This window comes from Pelobates fuscus, chromosome 1, assembly GCF_036172605.1.
Source record: "Pelobates fuscus isolate aPelFus1 chromosome 1, aPelFus1.pri, whole genome shotgun sequence".
NCBI classification, from domain to species: Eukaryota; Metazoa; Chordata; class Amphibia; order Anura; family Pelobatidae; genus Pelobates; species Pelobates fuscus.
In genome coordinates, this window is record NC_086317.1 from 393,117,609 (window position 1) to 393,134,186 (window position 16,578).

The following is a 16,578-nucleotide window of genomic DNA, read 5'->3' on the forward strand; positions in this document are numbered from 1 at the left end:
AACACTACACCAACCCAACAACTTAGAAATTGAGGGTTTCCTCGCTCTTACCAAGCTACCAAAACTGACCGATACACAGTGATCACAACTACAAAAACCAATCACAGCGAATGAGATCCTGCTCACCATAAATTCTCTGCCACCCGGCAAATCACCTGGACCGGACGGCTTTACAAACGCATATTACAAAAAGTTTGCTGCCGTCTTGTCCCCACACTTAGAGATAGCATTTAACCATATTATACAAACAGGCCAGATTCCACCGGAAATGCTAATGGCACATGTGGCCACCCTGCCAAAACCGGGCAAACCCCCAAACAAGTGCCAAAATCTGAGGCCGATCTCACTCCTGAACACTGACATCAAATTACTAGCAAAAATGTTCACAAATAGACTAACGCCTATCATACCTACGATTATACATGCTGACCAAGTAGGATTTGTCAGTGGCAGGCAGGGAGCGGATGGCACGCGTAAGATCCTAAACCTACTAGAGGGGGGGCGCGAGAGGGGGGACCAGTGTCTGCTGCTCTCACTGGACACTGAAAAAGCTTTTGACAGGCTGCACTGACCCTTCCTCCATGCAGTCCTACGAAAATTCGGATTCCCCGACACATTCATGCGGCTAGTGGAGGCATTATACTCTGCACCGACGGCAAGGGTAACCAACGGGGGCTTTGCCTCCAAAATATTCGACATCACAAACGGTACTAGGCAGGGATGTCCTCTCTCACCTATTCTATACATCCTATCACTAGAACCACTTACACAACTCATAAGGGACAACCCCAACATTCACGGCATAAAAAGAAAAAGCAGAGAATACAAAATCACTTTATTCGCGGACGATATACTCCTCACCCTAGAACAACCTCACATCTCGCTGCCAAACTTCCACGATACCCTAGTAGGTTATAGCAAATCCTCCCACTATAAGCTCAACGTTGCCAAAACACAAGCCCTGGGAATAAACATCCCCACAGCAACACTGGACAATCTCCGAAAGTCCATTAACTATGACTGGAGAAAAGACCACCTCAAATTCTTAGGGATCAACATTACCCCCTCACTATCAAACCTATACATGTCAAACTATCAAAAAACCCTAAGGGAAATCCAAAATATACTAATAGGATGGAGAGGTAAATTCATTTCATGGTCGGGCAGAATAGCTGCCATAAAAATGATAATCCTACCGAAGCTACAATACCTCTTTAGAACACTCCCCATAAAATTGCCAAGTCACTTCCTTCAAGAAGCGCAAAAAGTCATAATGTCGTTTATATGGGACAGCAAGAAGCCAAGAATATCAAAAAATATTCTATATCTGCCACGAACACAGGGAGGGATGGGGGTACCAAACGTACACAACTACTACCAAGCAGCAATTCTCAGCCCACTCCTAGCGGAAAGTAACAGAAACCACACAACCCAATAGTCGGACATAGAGGCACACCATGCCAATGGGATACCCATCTATGTCTTAGCATGGCTCCCACGTCCACACAGACCCCCGCATAAAATTATGCTCCCAACAACAAAACTCACCCTACACGTGTGGGACCAGTACCGCCACAAAATGAACTGGAAGGGCAAACTCTCCCCCGCCACCCCAATAAAAGCTCTCCACCATATAATACCAAATTTCAACCACGCCATTTGGCAACGCCATGGCATCAAATTTCTGTACCAAATAATTCAGGGCCAAGAACTCAAAAAATTTGTAGGACTAACAACAGAGTTCCACCTCAACCCCACAGCTCTATTCTCGTATAGGCAAATCCAGTCATGGCTTACAAAACAAACCGTTATCTGCACAGACGATGTACAGGGACAACAGCTGACGGTGGTAGAAAAAATCTGCGCATGCCTCTCTCCCCCCAAAAAACTACTTTCTACAATTTACCAAACGCTACAGACTCCAGAAATCTACACACCATTCCCATTCATTACCGCCTGGGAGAAAGAGTTCACATACACACTAAGCTCGCAGCAATGGAAAAACATACTGCTAGCACATAGTCCACTCTCAAAATGCGCATCCCATATGGAACTCTCCCGCAAAATCTTATACAGGTGGTATCTCGTCCCCACACGGATTAAAGCAGCACACCCACAGGCCACAGACACATGCTGGAGATGCCAACAATCCAAGGGAACTATGCTCCACATCTGGTGGACATGTCCTGATCTCACCTCCTTCTGGGATGACATAGTAAAACTCATATACCTAAGCACACAAATAAAATGAGAACGCAAACCAGAAATTTTCCTTCTCCAGCTATTCCCCAAAAACCTAAAGAAAACACAGAAATACTTGCTATACCACATCATCATGGCAGCGTTAACAGTGATCAGCAGACACTGGCGATCAGCCTCTCCACCAAAGCTCCAGCAGTGTTTACAAACAATAGAAACCACTAAACAATATGAGCTGGCGGCCAGGCACATACACTCATCGAAAACAAATTGGACAGAGGCATGGGAAAGCTGGAACAGTTATTTACAGAACTCCACAATACCCACTTAGGGAACCGTGCGGGCGGATATCTACAAACCGACAGCTTTGAAATATGTAGACACTTGGCTACAGGATTTAGTTTAAAAAATACCTTCCTATTTGAAAGACACTTTAGATGCTACTAACATTTAAAAAAAATGGGATAAATCATATATTCTGATAATAAGTGATGTATCCTCATTATATACACCTGTCTCTCATGATCTAGGATGTCAAGTGGTAAAGGAATGTTTAATAAAGTCAGAACATTTTTCCAAAATACACATAATTAATTAATTTTTAATTAAGAGTATTACTTGGATTTTAAATAATAATTATTTTATATTTAATTCAAAATTCTATTTACAATGCCAAGGGATTGCGATGGGGACCAGGTTTTCCCCTAGTTTTACCAACCTGTTCATGTCAGGCTGGGAAAACATTTTTATATATGATAGTCCAGAATGGGGGGCAAACCTGGTCACATATCACAGATATATAGATGATTGAATTTGTATATTGTCATGGGTGGCAGTACGGACACCGGTACCCTTGTATGCCTGATGATGGTAGGAGTCACAGTGTAGAAAATGAACAATCAGGGTCTGGTGCAGGGTAACCACACGCCCCCTGGTGTTGAGCACCAGGGTTTGTGCGGCCACATACCAGGGTCCTGATGCAGTTTCTGCGGATCCTAGGAGCTAGATATATTGCAGATATGTATCCAGTACTAGAAACAAGGCAAGACTAGAATAGACACCTAACAAGATAACAAGACAAGACTAGAAGAACCCAGAACCGAAGCAGGACAAAAAGCAGAACCCAGAACATGTACACAATACATGAGGGAAACAAGAACAGGACATGGACAGGGCAGGACTGTGAATGATCTGGGAATACAAGACAAAATAAATCAATACAAGAGATACAAGGCAAAACAAGAGGAGAAATAACTAAGTACTATATATGTAAAAAACATTGGAGATTTAGATATCCATAAATGGCCAAGATGTATCCATAAATGGCCAAGATGTATGCAGCCCACCACTGAGCCAAAGTGAGCCAATTACGGTCGGTCTTAACTGCCTAGATGTGCATGACTAAAAGTACAACAATAAAACACACACAGTACTTACCTGCAAGGAAACGAGCAGAGGAATGAGACCACTGCTAGCAGGGAACACTCTGAAACAAAAAGGATAAATGGCAAAGGAACGGGTGTGGCAACAAAAAACAAACATTTAAAGGAAACCATGAGACTGGGCATTCCAAGAACAGCATAAAGAAATGAACCCAAAAAACCCAGAATAAAGAAAACCAGACATTGGATAGATAACAAGAAAAAACAAGGAAATCTAAACAAGAATTGTAAAACGAGTATTGGATATCAGAAGCCAAGACCAGAAATTTCAGCAGAATGGAACAGGACGTGACATATATGGAAGGGTTCAGAGGAGGATCTTAAATTATTTTTAGAATGATTAAATACAAATAGGCGGGGTAATACTTTAACTAGTGATTTTAGTAGGTCTGCTATTATTTTTTTAGATTTTAAAATTTATATAAAAAACAATATGGTGAAAACAAAAATTTGTACTCAACAAAATTATTAGAAGAATCAAAATCTTTAACCGAAATTAAAGTAAATAAAGAAAAATCACTACCTGTAGTCTTTGATTTTTTTTTGATTTTTTTTAAATTCTTTATTTTTGTAGTGCATAGCGTAAAATACAAGCTGCTCAGGTATGCCACAACAGCATAAACAGGCAATATTTGGTACAGGATGATACAGTGATGTAGCATTGTTAACTCTGCACATTTTTTTTGTTAGTAGATGATTTGTCGAACGCTAAAGGTTAGGTTTAGTAAGGTTATCACAGGCTAGGTACAATTCGCTAGTTGCTAAGGTATGTGTTATAGAGTATTACAAGATGAAGTCTATGAGAAGTGACACATATTGATTTATGGGTTGGGTATTTCCCCACACTACTGACGATTGACCACCAGGGGGAAGCGGGTCTCTGAGCTAGCCAGGTTTGGCTTTCTTGGAGGCTTGAGCAAGTTTAAATGCTAGCAAGTTTAAATGCATGTTAATAGTAAAACCACCGATTGTATTGTAATCAAGGTTAACGATAATAAGATGAGGGTGTGTTAGACTAGATAATATACTGTGCTCTGCAATAATGATAGGTACACACATATATATGTATATTTACAGCCGCATAGTTACTCCTTCAGCAGATGGGATTACACTTGTGAGTACACTTTTGATTGGCAATTAGTGGTCGCCCGCCAGGGGACCCCTCTAAATATATATCAAAGCTTTTTTTTTTTTTTTCAAGAAAAAAAAGGGGATATAAGGACTGCTGTGGTAGTTATAGTCCCGCTGTGTGTCATGGTCGTATGGTGGCAGTCCCTGTATGGGCGATCCAGGCGAGTGCCTGTCTTAGGCGGGAAAAGAGTCCCTGTTGCCGTGTCGGTCATCGTGTACAATATGGTGGCTGTAGTTGGTCAAACCGCGTTCGTCAGCCCGCAAGCGGTATGGTAGGTAAGGCTGAGTTGTTGTAGTGATGTCTCACTCTGTAGTTAGGCTGGTGGGGTATGAGGATGTGCTCGCCTGATCCCGCTTGGCGTGCTTCGGTAGCCCGTCCGTGAGAAGTTAGAAGGGAGGATGTACCAGTCAGCCCTCGAGCATGGATGGCTAGGCATGCAGTCTCCGCCATTTTAAAGATGGTCTCTGCATCCTGGGTTCCCTTGCGAAGGTGCCGCCCCTTGCCGGTGCTGCCCGCAAGTGCATTCCGTTCAGGGGGAGCGGTGTGGGCCGCTGCTGGGCCTCACTGCCGGTTTTGGCGCCTGCATCTTCGGTCTCCGCCATCTTGACTGCTGCGCCTTGGTGTTGTATCCGGGCGGCCTTGCTGCTGCTCCCGGGATTGTCGGGGTATGCGGGGGTGAGGACCGGGATCACCCCCCCGGTCCATAGGGGGGGGAATGGGGCCACGTCTCCACAGGTCTGGCTCCAGTCTGAGCACCGATGGGCAGGACAGCGGGGCAGCGGCCGTCTGCCCCACTCACCGCCAGTGAGGATTCATCCCCCAGGGGACTGAAACCGGTCGGGCCAGCCTCACCCTGGGTCCGGTACTCTCCACCCGGTGAGTTTCACCGATGTCAGTCAGCTTTTTATGCCAAGTTTCTTGTTTTCTCCGTTATAAGTTTCGGGAGCTGGTCTGACATGCGACCATCTCGCTCGGCGGCCTGGCCCCGTCCCCTAGTCTTTGATTTTTAACCAAGATTTTAGGAAAATTAAATCAATAGTGAATAAACATTGGCATGTTCTAAAAAAAGATAATGAGTTATCTAAGATAATTCCTGAAAAACCCTTCATCACGTTTAGAGGAGCACCACATTTTAAACGTATTTTAACTTTGAACCACCCTAATAAAGAAGTTCAGAAATTTTTTTTAGATGACAAAAAAGGTTTTTATTCCTGTAATAAATGTGCAAGTGTAGTAAAAACATAACTCTCAAAGGTATAAATAAATTTAAAACTAAATATACTGATAAATATTTTTTTTCAAAGATTTTATCACATGTTTTAGTAAAAAAATGAATTTATATTTTAATATGTCGATGTGGACTTCAATATGTATGGCGAACAATTCGTCCCCTACATAAGAGAATATATGAACATGTGAACAATATTATTAAAGGATATGAGAAACACAGTGTCTCTGCACATTTTAAGACATTCCATAATAAATACCCAAGAGATCTTACTTTCAAAATCATGGTGTGGGGGTAATCATATCATAGATATTGGTAAGTAAGAAATGAAGGTTTACAGGTTGAAAACTTTAGAACCAAAAGGATTGAATATTGAATTTGATTTATATATTTTTTTGTGATTTTTTTTTTAAAGGATTTGTAATGATAAATGTTAAATAAATTTGTAAAAACTAGTTTATTGGTATTACTACTTTTATGAATGCTGTGTATTTACAGTTTTCTCTTTCTCTCCCAATAGTAGGGGTTTTAATGGAATTTTTATAGATTTTTTAAAGATCATTTTTGGTATATTTTATATCCCCTATTAGGCAATGTTTTAGAATTCTGTAGTTTTTAGATATATAAATAAAGTTATTATGTGTAATATGTTTTGCATTTTTAAGATTTAGAAGGTGTAAATTGTAATGTGTGTATATATGTCTAATAAATTAGATATTAGTAGATTTGCATTCTTTGCAAGGTTTTAATTGTATTCCATATGGATATTCTTCCTATATATGCAATTATGTTTGTTTATTACATACTTTACTGTGAATAAACTAGTGTGTGGCACTAATAATCTAGCCTGTGTTGTGTGTAAATACTTTATAGATATTAAACAATAACAATTTCAATCGAATGGCAACCATTTCCTTAAACTACCCACTATCTCCCTGTCCACACCTGCGCTCTACCTATGTACATATATACAGAGAACCCAATAGATCCTAATGTTTACCACTAGATTTTACCTGAGTGTAGGGGAGGCTCCTGGAAAGAGCCTCTCTTTGAGAGTGTATTTCCTGGTAAGGGATCTTTTCAAAGACCACCTCTCCCAAACAATACCTTCCCTAACAGTCCCCTCAGGAAAAAGAACTTTTTTCAAAAAAAATATATATTTACAATGTTAAACTGGCTGATCGTGCATTACTTTGCCAACTCATCAACTATTGAGGCTATTATACCCCTAACATGAAACATTGTATAAGTATATCCATATAGGATCCTTAGATAACTCCCTGTGAAGTCAAAATGTGGTTTAAAAACAATTATATACATAGCGGAAGCTTTATGAACCTAATTTGCTGAGACTATTATAGAAAAGAATGATAAGTTAATAGTTCATTCAACCCCTTTGGGTAGACTGTGTCCAGTATGAAAATCCAATACGTTTCCTTGTTCAATAGTTGCTTGCCTCTGTCCCCTCCTCTGCGTGGTTCTGGGATGTGATCTATTGCTGTAAATTTGAGTGATGCTACAGGGTGTCCCCTTTCCAAATAATGTTTAGCAACAGGTTTGTCACTGTATCCATCTCTGTAAGCCGTACGTATGTTGGATCTATGTCCCCTGATACGTTCACACATATTTCATATATATATGAAACCAGGGGGCTGCACTCACCTGAACATGCATAAATGAAGATACACACACACACACTGTCACACACACACACAGATACGCACGTTGCAGTTTTTCATATTTTTAGCCACTCCCCCTCTTCCATACCTTTTAGATGCAGAATGGTGGCTTCCAAAACGAGCTGAAGATGATGGGAGTCTTGGGCTGTCTGCAGTGCTCTTCTACCCTCCCCTCCCTCCTCCCCTCTTTGTGCCTCATCTGTCCTCCCAGCTTCCATGCGGTCTGTAAGGTGGTAGGAAGTGACAGCAAATCACTTTATCCAAGCACTGGGTGCAGACATTAAAGACTACATGTATGATGCTAAAGGTCTGCAGCACCGAATTGGGCCCCTAATCAGACAAGCGCGCCTATTTTGTTTGCCGATGACACCGATGGGTGCCCCAAAACTGCGGGCTCTAGTGCAGCCAGTGCAGTAGTTCCACCACTGATCCTACCCTTCTCTCTATATATTGACAAACCTTGATTTCACTCTTTTTTTTGTTTGTTTGTTTTTTACCCCTATTTTACTCCCTCCCCCCCCCCCCCCCCCCCCCCCCCACCCTGCACCAACAGAACATATCTCCTGTTATGTCTTTAATGGCTTTATTTTGCAAATGCCTTGATCTTGATATTTTCTTTTTTTTTTTACTCCTTCATACTTGGTCTCTTCTGCATTTCTTCCTGCCTTTTTTGTCATTGCCTACTGGATGTTCTTACACGTTCTGTAAATGAACCAATCTGAAACATAAATATTCTTCTCCTCTTCTCCACCTCGTTCACCTACCCTCCCATCCTCTTCTATTCTTTTCCATCCTCTGACTATTTCCCATCACCCAAAGCTTGCAAACCTAAATATCATCTTTAAAGGGACACTATAGTCACCTGAACAACTTTAGCTTAATGAAGTGGTTTTGGTGTATAGAACATGCCCCTGCAGCCTCACTGCTCAATCCTCTGCCATTTAGAAGTTAAATCCCTTTGTTTATGAACTCTAGTCACACCTCCCTGCATGTGACTTGCACAGCCTTCCATAAACACTTCCTGTAACGAGAGCCCTATTTAGGCTTTCTTTATTGCAAGTTCTGTTTTAATTAAGATTTTCTTATCCCCTGCTATGTTAATAGCTTGCTAGACCCTGCAAGAGCCTCCTGTATGTGATTAAAGTTCAATTTAGAAAATTGAGATACAATTATTTAAGGTAAATTACATCTGTTTGGAAGTGAAACCAGTTTGTTTTCATGCATGTTCTGTCACTCATAACCAGGGGAGGTGTGGCTAGGGCTGCATAAACAGAAACAAAGTGATTTAACTCCTAAATGACAGTGAATTGAGCAGTGAAATTGCAGGGGAATGATCTATACACTAAAACTGCTTTATTTAGCTAAAGTAATTTAGGTGACTATAGTGTTCCTTTAACTCTTAACTCATCTTCATGAAACATATAAGCCAGTATTAATGCCATATGCCACTTTCACCCTTTAATTATTCCGATAATCCTTCCTCTTGTCACCTTCTCTGCTGCAAAACCTGTTATGCAATACTTCATGTTCATCAGGCTGGACTACTGCAATTCTGTTGCTCAGCCTCCATAACAATCTGTCAAATCCTGCATCTTCCTCAAAATGCCCCAGTCTGCCCACACCCTGCTGCTTTAACCCCTTAAGGACACATGACATGATTCCCTTTTATTCCAGAAGTTTGATCCTTAAGGGGTTAAAAAAAAATGAAAAAAATTATTGGCTTTTAATTGTCAGTGCCCTATTTCTTTTCTTTTCTTTTCTTTTTTTATTCTTTTTTTTTGCGTGCAACAAGGTTCACTCGATTTCTAAATGCCCCACCCTTGTATACAAATCCTACTGCAACCTTTCTCATCTATATCACTCTTCTCCCATAGCCTGCTGTATCCCTAAATGTCCTCTCCACTCCCTCCTCTACAGCCCATCTCCATACAAATGTGCTCCTATTTCATTCAGTTTATTCTTACTTCTAAACGCACAGTACTGGAACAACCTCCCACTTCACCTCTAATCTGCCACCTATATCCTTTTGTGAACTTCTGAAGATCCACCTCTTCAATGAAACATTCCCTTATTCCCAGATACAATGTATATTGACATTCCAACCTCCTTAAAGGGACACTATAGTAGATTAATTAAGCAGTTTTTGTGTGTAGATCATGCCCCTCAAGTTTCACTGATCAATTCTGACATTTAGATGTCAAATCAGTTTTGGATTGGATTACTTGTATATCCCCAGACAATTTCTTCCTTTAGCTACTGATCCTTTAGCTTGCTCCCTCCTAGTTTAACTAGTTTAACTTTCTGATATCCCTTTGCTCCCCACTAGTGTTACCATCAGGCCCGGACTGGCCATCGGGCACACCGGGCAAATGCCCAGTGGGCCGCGATGGCCGTGGGGCCGAGGCCGGCAGGGGAGATCACAGGATCTCCTTGGCTGGCCCCTGCTGTCTGCCTCCATGGGCCGGTGGGGAGATCAAAGATTTCCCTCACCGGCCCAGAGACACTGAGATGTGGCCGCCGGCAGGAGAGAGGACTGGCGGAGCTCTAGCCAGCAGCTCCGCCGGGTCCTCCCGCGAGGTCTGAGCGTTACCACGGCAACGCTCAGATCTCGTGAGAGTGAACTCTCACCACTGGACCACCAGGGAAGGCAGCATGGCTCTCCCCCCCCAGGCAGAATGCCCCCCCCCCCCCCAGGCAGAAGGGCTCCCCCCCTCCCAGGCTAAAGGTAAAAATATATATTTTAATTTAAATAAAAATACATTCCCAAACACACACATCACCCAAACACACAGTGCACCCTCAGACGCACACACAGCGCACCCTCAGACGCACACACCGCAATATATATATATATATCTATATCTATCCCTCAGTGAGTTAACAAAGAAAATTAGAAACCTAGAATGTGACGGCAGATAAAAACACCCTCACACACAGCACCCCTCCCGTATACACACACTCGCTACATCCCCTATAACACTATGCCCCCTATACACACACTCTCTACAGCCCCTAGCCACACATATTACACCACAAACACAAATGAAATAGACCTATTTACACAATACCACACCACACTCTACACACACGCAATCCCTCAATCAGGCTCCAAACACATGCACCATACACTTTCCTGGCCCTTTTGTCCTCTGGTATCCCACTTAAGGAGACACCAGAGACAATTTAAAAGCAAACACAGCGCAAGCATGTTATTAAATGTGCTTGCGCTGCGCAGAACACATACAGGGCCTTTTTCATATGCCAGAGCTCTTAAGCGTGGCTCTGCGCATTGAACCAAGATGCTCACTTTGAGAGGGGGTGTGCTTGTAATTAGTGATGACAAAACACACCCTCTCTGGCCCCGCCCCCTTCTTAGGGGGCCGCTCTGATTGAAAAATGCCAGGGCCTAATTTTTTTCCCAGTCCGGCCCTGGTTACCATCAAACTGATAACGATCACCTCTAGTTGTAAATACATAGGATCTTTATAAGGATAAATATGTTATTATTTTGTTCAGCGTAACTTTATTGCTCTATAATTTGTTTTATGCAGCTTTTGTTCTTCTATGTATACTTAAATTGCTATAACTGTTCTTTAATTCATAGTAAACAAAAATACAAGAAAGACTACTTAAAACCACCACATCTTTAGTAACTGCAGGGCCATCTTTAATATTGACTGGACCCTGGGTAAAGCATTTGCTTGGGGACCCTGTCCCCCCTTCCCCAGGCATACAATGACGTCCTCCACCATAACACAATGGAGGACCTAAAGTAGAGAGGTGCAAGAATTTTTTTGGGCCTCCCTATAGCACAGGTGATTAAAAGGTATATCCCCATCTGTCGTGCAGCTCCAAGAAATGCATTGACAGCTGGGGCTCTACCATTTACCCATGTTTGCAGGTTTGTATTTAGCACTAAGCAGTTTTTGTGTGTTTGAATGTAAACAGGTTTTTGTATGGAATATGTTTGTATGTGGTGTTGCCGTGACTGCAAGCATGTATTTATGTGTAGTGTTGGTTTGTGAATGCAGGGGTGAATTCAGGGGTGTATTTACATATAATTTTGGTGTATAACACAGACGTGTGTTTGTACGCAGTGTTGAAGTTTGAATGCAGGGGTGTATTTGTGTGTAGTGTTAGTGTGTGAATGCTGAGATGTATGCACCTTTCTCTTGCTCTCTCCTAAAGGACAGCACTCTACTCTCTCCTCCAGCTCTGCTTCACTCCCACCTAATTTGACTGCAATTTCCTGCCCTAATGTGTTTTATACCCCATCTCCTATAGACTGTAAGCTTGTTTGAGCAGGGCCCTCCTCAACCTATTGTTTCTGTAAGTTTTCTTGTAATTGTCCTATTTATAGTTAAATCTCCCCTCTAAAAATATTGTAAAGTGCTACGGAATCTGGGGCGCTATATAAATGGTAATAATAACAATGATATGCACACATACAAACAGATATATATACACACACTGAAGCACAAGCAGACACACATATACGATATACACACTGGCACACATGTAGATATATATACACACTGACACAAAGATGCACACATAGATACACCGAAACACACGAAGACAACATACAGATACACACACACACACACATATATATAAATATAATAAATACACAAGATCCAGCGCACTCTCCTATCTACTAAACAGCAACTTCAATGTCGACAGACTTTATTAGTCTGTAAAAGTTTTTTTTAAAAACACCTAATCTAGGCAAAAAAATGGGGATTTAGTTACATTATATGATCATACATTGCATAAGCCTGCCACAACGTCAATGTACCCCATCTTTGGCAGGTCCTACTCTCACAGTCTAATGTCTGCTCTTATGAGATTAACCACTTACTTGGGAAAAAATTCCATCTGAGGCTCTCTGCAGTACAAGGCTAAATAGGGACCTGAGATGAGGCACCTGTAACAGGGAGGGGTGCAGAACCAAGGAGTTGGCTAGACTCCCAAATATATAGGAAACATGGGGGGATGGTTGCACTCACCTAAACATGCTTAAATGGGGTGCTGCTGGGGGCCATATTATACAATAAATACACAAGATCCAGCGCACTCTCCTATCTACTAAACAGCAACTTCAATGTCGACAGACTTTATTAGTCTGTAAAAGTTTTTTTTAAAAACACCTAATCTAGGCAAAAAAATGGGGATTTAGTTACATTATATGATCATACATTGCATAAGCCTGCCACAACGTCAATGTACCCCATCTTTGGCAGGTCCTACTCTCACAGTCTAATGTCTGCTCTTATGAGATTAACCACTTACTTGGGAAAAAATTCCATCTGAGGCTCTCTGCAGTACAAGGCTAAATAGGGACCTGAGATGAGGCACCTGTAACAGGGAGGGGTGCAGAACCAAGGAGTTGGCTAGACTCCCAAATATATAGGAAACATGGGGGGATGGTTGCACTCACCTAAACATGCTTAAATGGGGTGCTGCTGGGGGCCATATTATACAATAAATACACAAGATCCAGCGCACTCTCCTATCTACTAAACAGCAACTTCAATGTCGACAGACTTTATTAGTCTGTAAAAGTTTTTTTTAAAAACACCTAATCTAGGCAAAAAAATGGGGATTTAGTTACATTATATGATCATACATTGCATAAGCCTGCCACAACGTCAATGTACCCCATCTTTGGCAGGTCCTACTCTCACAGTCTAATGTCTGCTCTTATGAGATTAACCACTTACTTGGGAAAAAATTCCATCTGAGGCTCTCTGCAGTACAAGGCTAAATAGGGACCTGAGATGAGGCACCTGTAACAGGGAGGGGTGCAGAACCAAGGAGTTGGCTAGACTCCCAAATATATAGGAAACATGGGGGGATGGTTGCACTCACCTAAACATGCTTAAATGGGGTGCTGCTGGGGGCCATATTGTTTAGGTGAGTGCAACCACCTAAGTGACACCTTAGCTGCACTCTGCACTCTGGGCCCCACTGGCCTCAATCATCTCTCCCTCCCCCCCCCCCCCCCGTCCGGTGACCCGCACACTAAGGATGCCCACCAGATGGCCCATGCCACCCAGTGGGCCATGTCAGTAGGGGCCCGGTCGCTTTAACAGCTAAGAACAATCAGGATGTGGAATTCTCTGCCTGAAGAAGGGGTTTTATCAGAGTCCATACAGATGTTCAAACAGCTACTAGATGCATACTTGCAAAGACAGAATATTCAAGGATATAATCTTTCAATGTAGGGTAATAACTGCTTGATTCAAGGATAAATCTGACTGCCATTCTGGGGTCAAGAAGGAATTTTTTGTCCTAGCTTGTTGCAAAATTGTGCTTCAAACTGGGTTTTTTTTTTTTTTTTTTGCCTTTTGGATCAACAGCAAAAAACAAATGTGAGGAAGGCTGAACTTGATGGTGCAGCTGCCCCGTTTGCCCTGCGTTAAGGAAAGCCCTGAGTAACTTATGACTTGCTCACATAATATGGCCATATCCCATATGCCATTTTCATACTAACTCAAGTACCCCAATATCGGTGGGTCCTAATCTAATCATATCATGGAAGAATAATGTGAGCTATATTACTTACAATTTAAACTCATCATAAACACTCTTCTTGAATTTATACTCCGCTCATGCAATTTTGGGTGTTTGTCAAAATGAGCCTGTTCAGGGCTCCAAATGTACATAGACTAAAAACAAGGACTTGGGAAACAAACCTAAAACATATATTTTTGACAGATATCACCTTAGTTTATGTAAAATATTTAAACCGTGATCAAAGCGAACAGAAAATGCACTTTTCTAAATCTTTACAAATGTGCAGCTCACTGTTCTCAAGTTCCAGACTGTATCTCTGTAGATAATCATTACCATGACTTTTTTTTTTTTAATTCACCATAAGAGAGCACTGGAAATCAAATGTGTCTTAAATAAAGTGCTACAGATCCCTGTTTAGAACACAGACCAATTCCAGGAGCTTTTTGGTTTGACAAAAAGTCCCAAGTTCACAACAATTGCTCTTTTCAGCAAGTACGTGTTAGTTGATTTGGGATAATCCTTAGTGCATAAATAGATCTTAATTTTAAAAAATCTAAAATTAACTCTTATTCATAGCAACGTCTCTGTAAGCTATATGCAATAGCTGAGAAGTTTGTTACCAATAGTATTTCCAGGTAACGACTTGACTCGAGTTCGCTGAATGCACAAAATACATAGCATTTCTTCCCAATATTGAACTGAAATAAAGGTGAGGGCTGTAGCATTTATTGTAAAGATTTGTTTCCAAAATACATTGAAGGAACTTCAAGATGTCTCAATGTTTTGTCTTAAATGTCAAACATATTTTAAAGCAAAGGCAAACTGATGTTTATCTTCTGTGCCACAAGACGTGAAACATTAAAATGTGCCAGTGATGCGTGTCAATGTTACAAATAATGAATACTTAAAAAAGCGTCATATATGATTAATCAATAGAATGTCACTGCTTAATGCACCAAATTAGGGGCTTTGCCTCTGGATCTATCTATAAATAAAGTTGTTGCAATCTAAATTCTTTGGACAGTGTAAAATAGTTTTGACATCTCTGTCATGAAGTGGGCTGCAATGTTACAAGTAATTTTGTTAATGCAATAAGGAAAACTTACCCTTCAAAGATTCCAGCAAAGAGTATATTCAAAAAGTCTTGTGGAACAGAGGCTGACACTGTGTTTTTGATTTGATGGGGTGTGGTTAGAATGGAGTTAGGTAAGTCAAAAATGTCATAATCATGAATCAGACAGGAAATTAGCTTTAAACGAGTACTGGCACCTAAGGCAACTTAACAAATAATAACTCCAATTTAATACGCTTTCCACATGATTCTATACTGTTAGAAAAACTTTGCAAATGATCTATCTACAAAAATTCTACAAAAAGTTTTTTTTGTTTTTTTACCAGTATTGAATAATTTACATTTTTTTTTACTAAATTGAGGGCTAAATATGGAAATTGATCATCAATAGTTAAAAGTTAAGTATTCATGCTATTTTGGTATAACCGAACACACATGCACTAGTAAATGTTGGCCATTTTGTCTCCCGAACACAGGCACTGGTACTTGGTCATCAAGTGTGTGGTTCTCTAAGTCGGACACCAGACCTCGCGAACCCCAGGAAAGGCGTGCCATTGCCTGCTCCTCTCACAGACAAGCCAGGAGAACACTGTTCGGGGAAAAGACACTCCAGAATGAGGGGAACATTAGCTCTCTATGTGCCAGGGGGAACATTTGTTTGTATTCACATAGGAACTCCTGAATGTTGAGCGGCCGTTACCTCTTTTCTTACGTAACGATTTTAGGCTGCAGCCACATGTGCAGTCGGTCAAAGCTTTACCCCAGTGGTGATTCAGCTGTACTACATGGATCTGAGCGCTATTTGGACAACTTGTGCACTCAGATACGCACTATCCGGAGATATGACTTGTGGGGTTCCTGTCAATATTGTATGTATTTTTGGGTGTTTTATATGTTATGTACTGTACCTCGAGTGTCTGGGAGATAATTAGTCTAAGCAAAATCAAACTCACTTATCTCACTTATCTCCCAGACACAGAAATGCCTCGGCTGGCTTAGCTATTTTTTTTTTTTTGCTGTAGACCCCATGATGGGGGTCCTTGTATAGAAACAGGAAACTTGGCCATAATAAACCAGTCCTTTTGTAACCTTCATAAAGTCTCGACTGATGTTTGGGTATGCGATAGAGATCGCTATATTCACACGAACCTTGCGGGAATTCGGATAGCTTCAGACAAACATACCACTCTGGGTACAGACGGTTTGTTACAAGCTACTTTTTACTTTCCGGGAAAGGCAACAGATGCATTAAAGACAATCAATATGCAAAAACATTATTTAGTTGGTTCTAAAAACGAGTTGTGACC

At 41.3% G+C, this 16,578-nt stretch overlaps 1 protein-coding gene across 1 annotated transcript in view; it reads right to left on the reverse strand.

The window, feature by feature from the left end:
• Positions 1 to 15,362, reverse strand: part of LOC134596304 (retinol dehydrogenase 7-like) — a 57,122-nt gene extending 41,760 nt beyond the window's left edge. The window contains exon 1 of the mRNA XM_063444761.1: positions 15,306 to 15,362. The gene's annotated coding sequence lies outside the window, so the exon portion shown is untranslated. The remainder of the gene's footprint in view (positions 1 to 15,305) is intronic.
• Between the last annotated feature and the right edge of the window lie 1,216 nt (positions 15,363 to 16,578).